We start from the raw sequence: 14,971 nt of genomic DNA, 5'->3' as shown, positions 1-14,971 counted from the left end.
ATGTGTTATGGTATAGCTTACGATAACACTTTTGTTGTGTTATTTTAATAGTTAGATAAGTATTTCATTATGCTATTTATAAGTAGATTATATAACACTTTTTTATACTTATAAAGTAGTGTTAGGATACACTTTATAATAACACACTTTCTGCATTATAGAAAATAGTTTGCATAACATAATTTTATGCTTATAAACCAATGTTATTGTAAAAGATACAATAACACATTTTTTGTATTATTCTAATATTTGGATAAGCTTGGATTATTATTATATAAACCTGCACATTATAGTTATTTTTTATTTCTTTAATTCAAACCCGCTTCATTTAATATACTAAAAACACCCTTAACATTGTACAAATATATTTTTGAGTACCAATTATATGGTTCATAACACATATAACAAAATAATTGTGTCAAAATACATTCGAGATTATCTAAAAAAATAATGCAAAAGTCTTAAGATATTCAACACTGCCTAATTAACATAAAAAAAAATTCTCACAATAGTGAACAAAATAGTCTTAAACAGTTGCATATGCAAAAGTAAAGGTAGGAATTCATGATCTTCCAAATGTCAACACACCAAAGCCTTCCAAATCAGATTTTCTTTTGCACTTGACTTGTTGAATCTGGTAAATAAAACATAAAAGAAAAACTAATGAGGTCATGAAATAACATATCATTCATCTAAAATAGTCAATAATGCTATCATAATCTTGGATTGCATATTGGTTAATTTTCTGTTATCACCGCAACACACAAACAAATTACTGTGGGAGTTCATTGCACGACTGCAACTAGCAAAGTCTTAACAAAACTTTGAGGCTAGCTGAGACCACAATATGATATTTGTTTCAGAGAAGCCAAAGCCTCTTCAGGAATCTCAGTTCATTCGAAATCCTTACTACTACATACATAGAAGTAACATAATTCTAGGCTATTGGGTTTTGTAAGAACCTTAGTAGGAGTAATGATAGTTCTATTGCATAGTCATACATAGTAAGTTTTACTTTCCCAGTTTTGCAAATACTTTTCACATCTAAAGTTTCTTTATTTGCACTTATTAAATGTGTTTAGAAAAAATTGAATACTTAATCAAGAGATCATTAGGATAAAGACATCTATGGAATCATTCTGGACATTGGAGGGTTTTTAGCTTTTTCCATATAAGAAAGAAAAAGAGTCTTACAATTTGTGGCATTATCCTCGTTCATTCCTAGAAAAAGAGCAGTGTCTGGGATGCTTATTGTAGAATAAGCAGACTACAGCAACTGAAACATTCTGCAAGATGTTCAGAAACCAACATTTACGAGGACAGCATGAAAAATGAAATAAAAATTATAATAATTGTTCCACTACAAGGTCTCACTAACACTACTTCTGAAAAGCCTGTCAATTCAAGTTGTTGCCTTATGTTCACGAGGAATACAACATAATAGCAGCAAAGACAGTTTTACAAATATTTTCAAGTACAGACAAGATTGGTATGTTTCAATATCATGTTAACATGCTATTATGCTCCATTAATATGACTTTAGTACTACTATGATAAATATATTCTACCAAAACAATATTGGCACAGTTTTCCTTCAGCACGTCCATTTCCACACTAGAGAAAATGGCATTATTAGACAGCAACATCAATAAGAATCCAAATGGCCTAATTTTCCCAGAACAAGATTAAATAATGAGCTAGGCTCTCTGTCCTCCATAAAACATTAAAAAAATAAATAAATAAAAGTTCTCAACTAGAGGATCGCATGAAAAGATCAGAATTGAGCATGGAAGTTAGAAAATATGTAAGAAACATATATACAAGTAAAACTAGCAATCAATAATGTGAGAGAACACTGACAGATTGGGTAAACATTCTTTCTAAAATAATAAATGAGCAAAATCAGGAGCAATTTTAGCATAGATTGACCAAGATGTGCCACACAGCTATTCAAACTACTGCAATAATTTGTTGAGGTGGCTGAAGGCTAATGTCATTAATTACGGCCACATTATAAAACTCCATAACCTTATCTTCGTCTAAATTATTGATGTGATATTTCTTCTCACTGGCTTCATATTAGCTATGTAATAGCTCTCTAAGTTCAACATCTTGGATTGCACAACTAGTCTAGAGTATACCACATTGCAAAAAAAAAAAACATTTTTGAATCAATTTTCACTTCCCATATAATTCATAACCATCTACCATCTTTCCACTCATTAACTCGTAGGGATCATTAGGGAGAAAGATTGTATTATGAGAACGTATCAAAAAAATTACAAACAGAATAGGATTTCGAGAACTTGCCTCTCCCTCTCTCTTCACCCAGCCAATTAAACTCTCTCTAGGAAACAGCTCAAGAAATATACATTAAGCACACACATAGCATGCCAGAAATTTCCAAATCCAGTACCTTGATCCTCGAGAATGTCCAGGAGGCCACTAAGGGAAAGATATTTTTGCTAAATCACAGATGCAGGGAACTAAGCAGCCATACCAAACTCTACTTTGCCAGATCATATAATGTGGCATTCTGAAAATGCTTTGCACTCGTTATAATTAAACAAGCTACTACTCAATTATAATAGACGAGATGGAGATCCCATAGTCTATAAGAGCTTTATAAGTAGAATTTAAGTATTTAACCATACTGTAAGAAAGTTATACTAGAAAATTCTACTTCGTCTGACAAATGAGACAGTATTATGAAAAATCTTCGCACTCTTTATGAGTAGCCATCCTGTAACCCAATTATAATAGATGCAAAGTAGAACCCATAATCTACATTAAAAGAGCTTATACCTAGGATTTAAGTAGTTAGCCCTACTATTAGCAAGTTATTCAAGAAAATTCTACTTCACCAAACAATAATATGGCATTATAAAAATTCGTCGGGATTTTTTATTTAATGAAACTAGGCTCCCCACCTAACCCTAGGACTAGAAAACTATAGATATCGCTATGTGGATGCCCATGAGAGGCTGGGACCTCAGAGCTTGTTTCTCTGCCCCCGTGATTCCCTTTTCTCTGTCATCTTTCTAATTCTCCCAAGTACACAAAGGATAAAGAAATAATGGAAATCTTACTTCATTGTTGTCAATCACAAATTCACAATTAGGACAGGCTCTAGCTGGGTTGCTTTTCCAATTAATTCTTTCAAGATCACGGTTGCTAGATGCACTCTTGATCTTTGTAGAGATTCTGTTACCATCTACTAACCATGATGGTCTGCACAAATTACACCAACAATATTGCAGTCAGAATTATTATTGTCACAAGCAACATACTAAGAACAAAAAATTATCACAGTCTAGCTTTAAAAGATGGAGAAAACTTTTACAGTTTAGTTACAAAAATGTGGAACACTTCAAAGAAGCTATCAAAAGAAAGAACTTCATAATTATCTGTCAAAAGAAATTTAGGAGAAGTTCGATTAATAGCTATGGTGGAAGGTAAGATAGCAAGACTTGAGAACCAAATCAATCAAATTAAACTTGGACTGCAACATGAACAAGAAGCGAAAGAAGAATCAAACCAATAGTAGCTCTTCTACAATACAGGATAATTTCTATAGTTTTATAAACAAATCAAGGTAAGATTTAACACCACAAAACTCTACAAAGAGACCCAATTCGGCATTCTGAATCTTCAATCCCAGAAATCAAAAGAAAGAAAGTTGAGAAGAATTATTGCGAGTTTGAACTTTGAGAGGAAAAAAAATAAAGAAAAGGGAAAGAAAGCAATTGGGACTCCAATGATTGCTCTAATCTAGTGTGAGCTATGAACATATATGAGAGAGGGCAGAGGTCCATACCTGGAGAATCCGTAGTGCTCCTGAGGTGTTGTCGCCTGAGAAGGAAGAATCCAGTCGCCGGAGAATAGAGGTTGACTCCAGTCACACAAACTGTTGTGGATGTTGAGCAATGGCGGGGTTGTTGTCTTGGGGTCGAACGACGGCTGGGCTACTGTGTTGGGGTGCTGTCCGTGGTTGTCGAATGGAGGTGGGGGGCGCCGTCATGGAAGAGGTGCTGCGCGCGAGGTCAAACGAGGGTGGAGGGGGTCACGATTACTGGGGCAATTTTTTAACCTAGAAATAAGTCATTCTTTAAAAAATAAAGAAGATAAAAAATAATCTATTTTTTAAAAAATAGTTTTGATTAGTTTTAAAAGAAAAAAAATAAAATTAATACTATAAATTTTTAATAAGTATCGGTTGTGTTTAATTGGTAAAAAAATTTATATTGTTTGGTAACACTTAAAAAATAGTTTTTTATTTAATTAATTAAAAATTTAACAATTAAACATAAAATATGTTTGGTAACGCTATTTTTATTTGTTATTTTTTAAAATTTATTAAATTTTGAAAATAGAATTTTTTCACTTTCAAATTTTTTTAAACTGTTTTGGACTTTTCCTTTCTTTTTATTATTCTATTCTTCAAATCAACACCTCATATTGTTAAACAAAAAATAAAAATAAAAGTTATCAAACATTTTTAAAAACAATAAACGTGTTTGATAACTTTTATTTTTATTTTTTGTTTAACAATATGAAATGATGTGTTGATTTGAAGAAGAGAAGAAAAAAGTCGAAACGGTTTAAAAAAATTAAAAGTGAAAAAAAATTCTATTTTTAAAATTTAATGAATTTTAATTAAAATTTTAAAAATAATAAATAAAAATAAAGTTACCAAACACTGTTTTATGTTTAATTCTCAATTTTTTAATTAACTAAATAAAAACCTATTTTTTTAAGTATTACCAAACAACACCATCATTAATGAATTTTTAATAAAAGAAATCTTATTTTATTAAATATATAATAAGTAATTCAATTAGCAATTAATATTACAAAAAAAGTATTAACAAATTTAAACAATTATTTGAATAACTCATTTAAAAACAAAACTCATTCTTTAACTAGTAGCTATTGTGTGTTGTAAATTATTAATTAATACTTTTTTATTAATATATTTACATAAAATATATTAAATTATATTAAAAAAATACTAATTAAATTAGTACTTGATTAGAAAAATTATATTGCATTAGACAACAGTTTAAGTAGAAATGTTGTCTCATGTTAAAAATACGCATGTTACAACAGTCTTATTAGAACTGTCGTTTCATGTGAGTTTTAATTTGCATGGCACAACAGTTTGTGAGTGACTGTTGTGTCATGTATATTTTTAACATGACACGACAATTTTACTACAAACATCATCTCATGCATGTTGTCTAAGTACAATTTTGTAGTAGTGTTAAATTTAATATAACAACACAGTTTTTAAGCAGAATGCTTTTATTTTTGTTCTGAATTGTTAGTTTGGTAAATTATTTGTGATTTTAGTTGAGAAAACATTGACCAAAATCGGGTTTAGGGTTCTATTTTAACTATTTTATAAAACATAGGGTCCAAAAAGTAATTTATCAAAACACAGGATCCAAACAGGTAATGATGCAAAACACAAGGTCCAAAAAAGTATAAACCCTTTAATAAAACACAGGGTATGAAATGAGTATTTATCCTAAAATAAATAACATTAGAACTATCAAAAAACAATCTTTCTTATGAACTGCTCTAATATTTGGTATTTTCTGAAACTATATAATATATAACATCATGTTTAGTGGAGCTAGTGGCCAGTAGTATATATTAAAACTGTATATTTGATAGTGCCTTTATGTAAAGAAAGCCACAATAATAAGATATCGCACACATATATATTTATTAGGTAGAAGCAACATTAAATGCACGCTTGTTAGTTTTAAAGTTGTAAACATTGTCTATAATTTTAATAAAAATTGATACACTATTTTTTTTAAATATATATATAATAGAATGAATTATAGTTCTATAGTATATATAAATATTTATGTCAATAATCTCTACATATATGACATATAAACACAATGTTGACATAAATATATATTTACATGGCTACATGACATATATATAAAATACAATAATATTTAAAAAGAAATTAATAATATAAATAAAACAATAATAGAAAAAGTCATTGTGTAGATAATAGTATATATGCTTCAATTATTTTTAATCAATTGATACAATAATATTTTACAATGTCCTTTCAAGAATTTGATGAAGAAAAAGAGTTTCAATCACTTGATAAAAAACAAACCATGACACAAATTTATAAGATAAAAAATAATATGTATGTATTTATTATTTTTAAATAAATGTGATTTAATTATTTAAATTATCATAAAATATCTTTAAAATATCATAATTTAATTAATTTTTATTTTTTGTTTAAGTTTATGTTTGTTCTAGTTTTTGAATTTGAAACTAAAAAAAGATTATATATTATATGTTTAATATAATATTAAGTTTAAGTTTAATTAAATTTTATTTAAATTATAAAATATATAATTTTATTATTTTTAAATAATTATCATTGTAAAATATCTAAAAAAATATCCTATTTTAATTTGTTTAATTATTTATTTAATTTTGTTTAAGTTTAAGTCATGTTTACAATCTACCGTTAAATATAAAAATATTATGTTAAATATAAGAATATTCCATTAAAGTTAAGAGAAAAAAAAAATAAAAAATCCTTAAAATCAAAATTTCCGTTATCTACCCACCTTTTTATATAGAAGAGATATATTTATATAGAAGAGATATATTTAATAAAAACGTATTTTACCATTCCTTCAACTACTGTATATTCTCAATTTGTCATATTATTACTTTTTTTTTTTCGTTACTTTTAACTCAAGAGTAATGCAATCTCCAAATATAAAGGGCACATATGTATATAAATGTATATATTTATATAAATTTATCTACTTGGGTTACGTGATGATAATTGTGAGGTAATAAATAAGATGCATGTAGTTTGTTAACTTGGCCAAGTAAATTGTTTTTGTTTCTTTTGGCATGTATCTACCTGTATATCTTTTCTATTATGCATGTATCCTCCTCAATAGATGTACCGGATCTATATATTTGAAAAGGGAAATTTCACTTTCTATGCTTACTATTGGGTGCTAATTAAAATATATACTAGGTACATTAAAGATTTCAAAATAATGTTATTTTTTGGCACTCTACCAAAAATATCATATCTTCCCTCTTCTCTCCTCTCACTTCTCTCTTCCCTCTCGGTTCACTCTCTCTCACCTCACGACACCACCAACACCACCACCACATTAAATACTGCATTTCGAACAAATCTTGTCATGATTTTTGAGGTTTTTTTCTGTTCGATGGTGCTCGATGCCAGCTCGATGGGGCCTTCAAAATCAATATTTTCATGAAAAAATTACTTTGCCCGATGGTGGTTCAATGGTGCTCGATGTCAGCTCGATGCAATTCTTGCAAGAGACATAATTTTTTACTCGGGTGTCCATTTGGGGTGATTTTTTTTTGTATTATTTCAAGATCTACACGTTTAACATGCTCATATGCACATTTATGAAGTTTAAAACTTGAAAACATACCAAAACATGTTTTAAACATGAGGTATGTTTAGATTTTTGTATTTTTTTCAAGTGTTACACTTCACATATGTGCATATGAGCATGTCAAACGTGTAGATCTTGAAAAAATACCCAAAATAAAGAAATTACCACAAACGGACACCAGAGTGAAAAAATATGTCTCTTGCAAGAATCACATCAAGCTAGCATCGAGTATCATCAAACCACCCTTGAGCAAAGTCATTTTTTTCTTAATGAAAATCTTGATTTTGAAGGCCCCATCAAGCTGGCATTGAGCACCATAGAACCATCATCGAGCAAAGTCGATTTTATGCAGATTTCAGAGTTTTAGATCTGAAAAAAATTGTTACAAAAACCTAAAAATCATGCCAAGATCTGTTCAAAATGCAGTATCTAGTGTGGTGGTGATGTTGGTGGTGCCGTGAGGTGAGAGAAAGTGAGCTGAAAGAGAGAGAGAGAGGGAAGAGGGAAGAGATGGATGTATTTTGGGTAGAGTGCCAAAAAGTGACATTATTTTGAAATATTTAATATGCCTAGCATACTTTTTAATTAGCACCCAATATGATGCATAGAAATTGAAATTTCCCTTCGAATAATAAGAAACATATCATAAGTTAGAAATGAACTACCTTATCTCTCTCTCTCTCTCTATATATATATATATATACTAGGTAGAAGCAACGTGCAATGCACGTTTGCTTTTTTTTGGTAAGTAAGAAATTTCATTTATCAAACACCAAATACACTAGCAATATAAACATGTACATCAATAGCAACCCAACAGGGGCACCAAACCAGACTAAAAATGACTATACATTTAATTCCCCAAACCAAATCCTATCCAACATATTAATTCTGTTCTGTAATATCATTTGACCTCTAGCTTTAATATCCCTTTTGATACAATTGACTATACAATCAAGGCTAATAACTTTCCCTTCCCAAAAAACCACATTACACATTCTCCATATATGATAGACAAAAGCAGCTATGCTCGCTGCAAAAATCCCCCTCCAAAATCGAGATATGCCCTTCCCTCTACTTAGCCAACGCAGAAGACCATGCAAGTTTTCTAATTTAGAAGACCAACCCAGCCAAAGCTTTATCTCAGTGATACATCTCTTGCTAAAACAACAAGAGAAAAAAAGGTGAACCCCATCTTCCTGAGCATTACCACAAATTAAACAGCTTGTATCATTAGCAACTCCAATATGATGAAGTCTATCTTTTGTTTTCAGTTTATTCAGGTAAGCTAACTGTAATGCCTCGAATTCTCTGATGTGTTTAATGGCGGGATTAGTAGGCCGGGAGGGTCATACTTCTTTAATTATTCCATTAAATGATGATATGCATGTATATGTGAATTATATTATAATATGATGTTAAATGCATGCATGTGGGTCCACATTTTAATTACAGGGGTGTGATGGTAATTTGGCCCGCTGAGGGCATAATCGTATATTTGTACGCATGTTGATGATATGTGTTGAGACCACATTATAATGTGGGTTTGTTCGAGCTATTCGACATGAGACGATCTTGGATTATTGATTAGCGGTTTAGTCACAACAGGTTTAAGTTCGGGGCTCGGGTTGAGTCTCGGGGTGATTTTAATGATTAGAGCGTTACCGGGAATTAAAGGGTACCGGGATATGAATTATTGGTGTTTGAGATTATTGAGAATATCGGGAATTGGGTAGCGTTAATTATGATTAACGAGATAGGTGGAAAATACCAATTTTTCCCTTGGGAGCCTTTAGAAACTTTATATTGACCTAGGGGTATAATGGTCATTTCACCCCTAGGATAGATATAACCATTTTGGCTGAGAAAGAAGGTAGAAAAACAGAGTAAGTTCAAGAGCCTTCCCGTATCCATTTCTCCTTCAGTTTCCTTTGAGATTTTTGAACCATTCTTGAGGATTCAAGCTTGGGAAGTAAGCCTTGGGAGTTTTGGAGTGTGTTCCTCCATTGAAGAGCATCATAAGCTGAGCTTTGGGTAAGTTTCTAACCATTGAAATCCTTGGTTTGCCCTGTTTTAGTTTTGTTTTGCAGCAGAGATTTCTAGGTTGAGATCTTGGTTTTGTTGGGAGTTTTGGCTAGGGTTCCTATGGTTGTGATGTTTGGGATATGTTAGGATGGTTTTTGGGTTCATTTGGCATCAAAATGGGATTTGGAAGCATTGGAAACAGGTTGGGATCGAAGGAGATGAAGAAGGAGGTTTCAGGGGGTATCTGTTCTGGAGGTAGCGCTATAGCGCCCACCCTAGGGCGCTACAACGCTACACAGGGGTATTTTGGGCATGTTGGGGGTTCTGAGTTTAGCTCTGGGGCGCTAGGGATCAGTTCTGTAGCACTACTCTGTTCCTTCAAAGTCCCGTTTTGAGTATTTTTAAGGGTTTTTGACTTGGGGTTTCAATCCTTAAGGCCTGGGATAGAATCTACTCACCGTGTGGGCATGTTTCGAGGTCCCGAGAGTGGTGCTTAGGTCAAGACCCTATCCATGTTGATTCTCATTAATGGAGGTTATAATTGGTTGTGATTAGGTAACCGCTAAGGAACTAAAAGTTCGATCGTTCTCAGGGGTCATCCTTATAATATTTCTCGCTCAAACTTGAGGTAAGAAAACTGCACCCCGTGTATATGACATGTATGATAGTTGTTGAGGCATGCTGGTTGATAAATGTGGACATGGATTTCATATTAAATGCTAGTGAATATTGTTTATTCGTATATGGCACTGACTAGTCAGGGATACTGACCTAAGAGTCAGAAATGGCATGGCGTCATGAACGCAGGGCCAAATAAAGATTAGATCTAATCGATATCAGCATTGAATGGCTCTAAGGCATTAATGCTGGACCGACCCTAAAGTCGATGAAACTTATAAGCGCTTGGCTAGTCTAAGGCTAGTTACTCGGAGCCAGGGCCTAAGGTCCAGGTGACCGCTTGTCACATGGCTAGGGAGCAATGTTCCAGGGTTATGACTTTACGGTCATGAGGAAGGTTGTGTTGGTGACCAATCCCCATGCACCTATCCTGGCTAAGATAACGAAAGGTTCACTTACCTGTTAAGCCCCAGTGACCCTATCGTCACAAGGCTGAAGGGAGCTATTCCCTATTTGGTAACTTTTGCGACTGTCACCTATCTGTTTTGGACTGATAGTCCTGAATGATTATTATGATCATTGTTGATATTATATCATGCTATATTGTGTTTTCTTTCTAGGCCTTGGCTCATGGGTTCTATGTGGTGCAGGTAAAGGGAAAGAAAAGCTCACCCAACCTTGAGTGGAGAGCATAGGTGGTGATGTGTACATTTGCGGCCGCTTGACCACCATGGCCAAGGAGTTCTCAGAGGAACTAGGGGGTTTACCCTATTTTTGCCGCTTTGGTTGGCGGGGTTGTAAATTTAAAAACAGTAGTGACCTTTTTATATTGTAAATAACGCGTAAATGTTTTGATGAGCTCATGAACAGTTTTAATAAAATATATCCCTTCCTTTTCATTGGTTTTCCACCTTAACCTGTTAATAACATGTAGAACACGTTTTTAACCAAAGGACTCGGGTAGCGGGTCAAATTTCTGGTTCACCGATCACGGTAACTGTTCTGGGGTAACCAGGGCGTTACACTAACCAAGTTATAAAAGCATGATTGGGCACCAAATAAGCAGTCCAAATATACCTAGTCCAATCCAAGTTCCCACTTAGTAAACTTCCCTTCAAATTATCATAAATTTCTTTAAGGTTATACTGCTTTGAGATAAAGGAATGATAAGAACAGGTTTCCTTCAATCTATTTTTCACAGCGACAATCTTTTTCCAATGCCAGCTAGCTTGCAAGGGGAACTCATAATCCCACCAATATTCTCCTTTAAGATAAACTGAGTGGATCCATTTAACCCACAGATTCTCCTTATTGGCTGCAATATCCCACACATACTTTCCTAAGGCATCTAAACTCCACAGGTCAAAGTTACGAATACCAAAACCTCCTTTATACTTGCTTTGGCAAACATCCTCCCAAGCAACATTCCCCGGTCCTCCAAACTCAGCAACACCCTTCCATAAAAACCCTCTACGGATCTCATTAATTCTACGCATTACTCTCCTAGGAAGAACAACAATATGAGCCCAATAAGTATGTAAGGAAACTAATACTGAGTTAAGGAGAGTGAGTCTACCAGAAAAAGATAAGTTTGTCCAGCTCCAACTTCTAATTTTGTACCATTTTAGTAATGAGACCTTCACAATCACTGTAGGAAAAATGCTTTGCACTAATGGGAACACCTAGATATCGAAAAGGAAGATTACCTCGCTGCAATTTGGACATGATTAGAATTCTTTGAACCTCCATTTCCTGAATACCGCTGGTTATGATCTCAGATTTAGCATAATTAGCTTGAAGACTGGAAGTTTGGGAGAATAACTCAAAACCTTGAAGCAATTTATAAGCTGATTTAAAGTCACCATGAGAAAAAAGAACTACATCATCAGCAAAACAAAGATGATTGAGTTGTAAAATCTCACATCTCTCATGAAACCGAAATTCTATATCCTTTGCAATTTTTTTCAAGATTCTCGATAAGTAATCCATAGCCAAAACAAACAGCAAAGGAGACATCAAATCACCTTGTCTTAGCCCCCTTTTTGAATGGAAGAATCCATGTAAAGACCCATTTAGCATAATAGAAAACTTCGGAGTTCACACACAAACCATAATCAGCTGAATAAAATGAACTGGAAATTTCAAGGCTACCAGCAATTCTTAAATGAAATCCTAATCCAACATATCATAAGCTTTTCGGAGATCCATTTTCATAAGGCAATTTGGCTTAGCTCCTTTCCTCCCATAGTGCCGAACCAAATCTTGACATATCATCACATTATGGGCAATAGATCTACCTTGAATAAAACCACCATGATTCCAAGCAACCAAACCAGGCAGAACCTTCCTAAGCCTACTACATATAAGCTTACCAGCCACCTTATATATCACATTGCAGCAAGAGATTGGACGAAAATCACTAACATTCTCAGGGCAATGCAGTTTAGGAATTAGTGTAATGGTAGCGGTATTAATTTCCTTTAATAGTTTCCCAGTTTCAAGGAAGGATAAGATTGCTTCACTAACCTCCTCACCAATCATATCCCAATGCTGCTGAAAAAAGAAGCTACTAAAACCATTAGGTCCATGAGCTTTGTCTCCTGGAATATCAAACACAACCTCCTTAATTTCATGCTTCCCAAACGGCTCTTCAAGATAAAGAATACTAGAAGAGGTGAGAACCAGCCCTTCTTCAATGACACAACTCTTTACTCGCTTTCGTCCAAGCTCTTTGTGACCCAAAAGATGCTGAAAATACTCAAGAAAAGCTTTTTGAACTTCAAGTTGAGAGTCCTGCCACTGCCCTTGTTCATCATGAACTGCCAAAACAGAATTCCTCAGTCTTCTCATCCGAATACTCCTATGAAAAGCTTGTGTATTGGCATCACCAAGATGTAACCAATTCATTTTCGCCTTTTGCCTTAGAAAGTCAGAATAAGCATCTTGAAGTCTTTCATGAGCTTTCCTGTAACATGCCTCCTCCTTGATCAACTGACCATTTTAAGGGTCCAAATGCAACTGCTGCTGTATATTATGGAGATCACGTTCTGATTGAGAAAAAGCAGCTCCAATATCCCCTATAACAGATTTATTCAGATTATTCAAATTAGCCTTAACTCTCTTGAGTTTACAAACCACTCTATACATAGGTGATCCATTCACTTGCTGATGCCAAGTCGTACTAACACAGTTTTGATAACCTGAAAACCGTTGCCACATTTTAAAGTAACGAAACGGTTTTTCCCCAATTTTAAGCTCATACTTAATGATAAAACTGCTGGAGAATGATCAAAAAGACCCTTTGGCATGAAACAAACAACATCATTAGTGAAATAGTCCAGCCAAGCCTGATTCATGAGGGCTCTATCTAATTTCGCAACAATCCGGGCTGGTGGTTCCTCCTTATTACTCCAAGTGTAGAAACATCCATGATAAGGTAAATCAAATAGCTCACAATCTTGCAAACAGTCATTGAATGCATTTGAATAGAAGGATCTCACCCTGTCTCCAAGTCTTTCATCCTGATGAATGGTGGCATTAAAATCCCCTAGAAGCACCCACGGATCCCGAGTCTTAAACTCTCTAATCTGATTCCATAACACCATCCTATGATCCTCTTCATTGAAAGCATACACAAAGGTGCAAAAGAAAGGTTTCAATCCATTCCGAGGTATCACCCAACAATGAATACATTGTTGGGAACAAAATCTAATATCCACTGAAAAAATATTCGGATTCCAAGCCAAAATTATTCTACCATTATTATGCTAAGCATTATTCGAAGTAAAACACTAAGCAATAAACATATTAAGGAATAAGGCTCCTAACTTCTTCGCCTTAACCTTAGTCTCTAGGAGTCCAACCAAACCAATCTCCTTAGTCAAAATAAACTTTTTAACTTCACATTGCTTCTTAGTTTGGTTTAGACCCCTCACATTCCATGCTAAAATTTTATCCATTCACCAAAGGAGGATCTCCCCCTCCTATGGTGTTAGCAAATTATTGATCCACCTTGACTTCCTCTTGGTTTGTCTCTCCCAAAACATGGAATGGATTACTAATTTCTTCAGTTGGAGACTCTTTAGGTCCATCTTTCCCAAATGCCTTCTTCCATTTACCTTTAGCTACACAGAAGCCTCTACATCAACACCACCCGATTTACTGACTGGTTTTGGATTCTTAGGTAACCATACCTTTGACCCCAAATTCTTCTTACACATACTTGTCTCATGGCCCATTCCTTTACAGTGCAAGCATATAGTCGGTTTCCATTCATAGTTCACTATCACATCCATTTGTCTGTTTTGCTCATTAATAAAACTGATGATACTAGGAAAGGACTGAGAGATGGAAACTTCAATCATTACCCTAGCAAAGTTCAATTTCTCCTTCATTTTTGTAATTGGATCCACTTTTAGAGGCTTCCCAAGTTGAGAGACTATCTTGAATAATGTCTTCTCCCCCCAATACTTCAAATCTAGATTAGCTAGCTGAATCCAAACAGGAACCCTCTGTATATCTTCCTTTCGAAAATCTTCATGAGCAGTCCAAGGTTTCATGATTAATGGTTTCTTGTCAAAAAAACATAATGCCATTATTGAGCACACTATCCCTCTGTTCCATTGAGTTGAATCGCACAATGTACACTCCATGTCCGATTCCAACAACTTTGTCTATCCCCATATTCTTCCAAACACGCCTACAAAAACCTTTCAGAACCGGCAAAGGGGGATTAGCCCCTAACACATAGCAAACTACTGAAGAACTCCAATAGTTCACCTCTTCTTCAATGTCCTCCAGATCAATTTTCACAAACTCATCCAGTTGTTTCTCCTCTGTAACACTATCATAATCCATTCTCATATTCTCAACCGATTTAGGGATAGTGACAG

The 14,971-nt window shown here is 33.9% G+C and overlaps 1 long non-coding RNA gene across 1 annotated transcript; it reads right to left on the bottom strand.

Moving 5' to 3' along the window:
- Positions 1-309: 309 nt before the first annotated feature.
- On the bottom strand, positions 310-4,101 carry LOC133821555 (uncharacterized). Its single transcript, XR_009887670.1, has 4 exons — positions 3,818-4,101; positions 3,090-3,231; positions 1,195-1,286; positions 310-634 (listed from the first exon to the last, which is right to left on the bottom strand). It is a non-coding gene; the product is annotated as an uncharacterized LOC133821555 (long non-coding RNA).
- Between the last annotated feature and the right edge of the window lie 10,870 nt (positions 4,102-14,971).

Source organism: Humulus lupulus, chromosome 3 (genome assembly GCF_963169125.1).
Source record: "Humulus lupulus chromosome 3, drHumLupu1.1, whole genome shotgun sequence".
Classification (NCBI taxonomy): domain Eukaryota; kingdom Viridiplantae; phylum Streptophyta; class Magnoliopsida; order Rosales; family Cannabaceae; genus Humulus; species Humulus lupulus.
The sequence above is the reverse complement of the archived record's forward strand: the minus strand, read 5'-3'. Positions and strand labels throughout refer to the sequence as shown.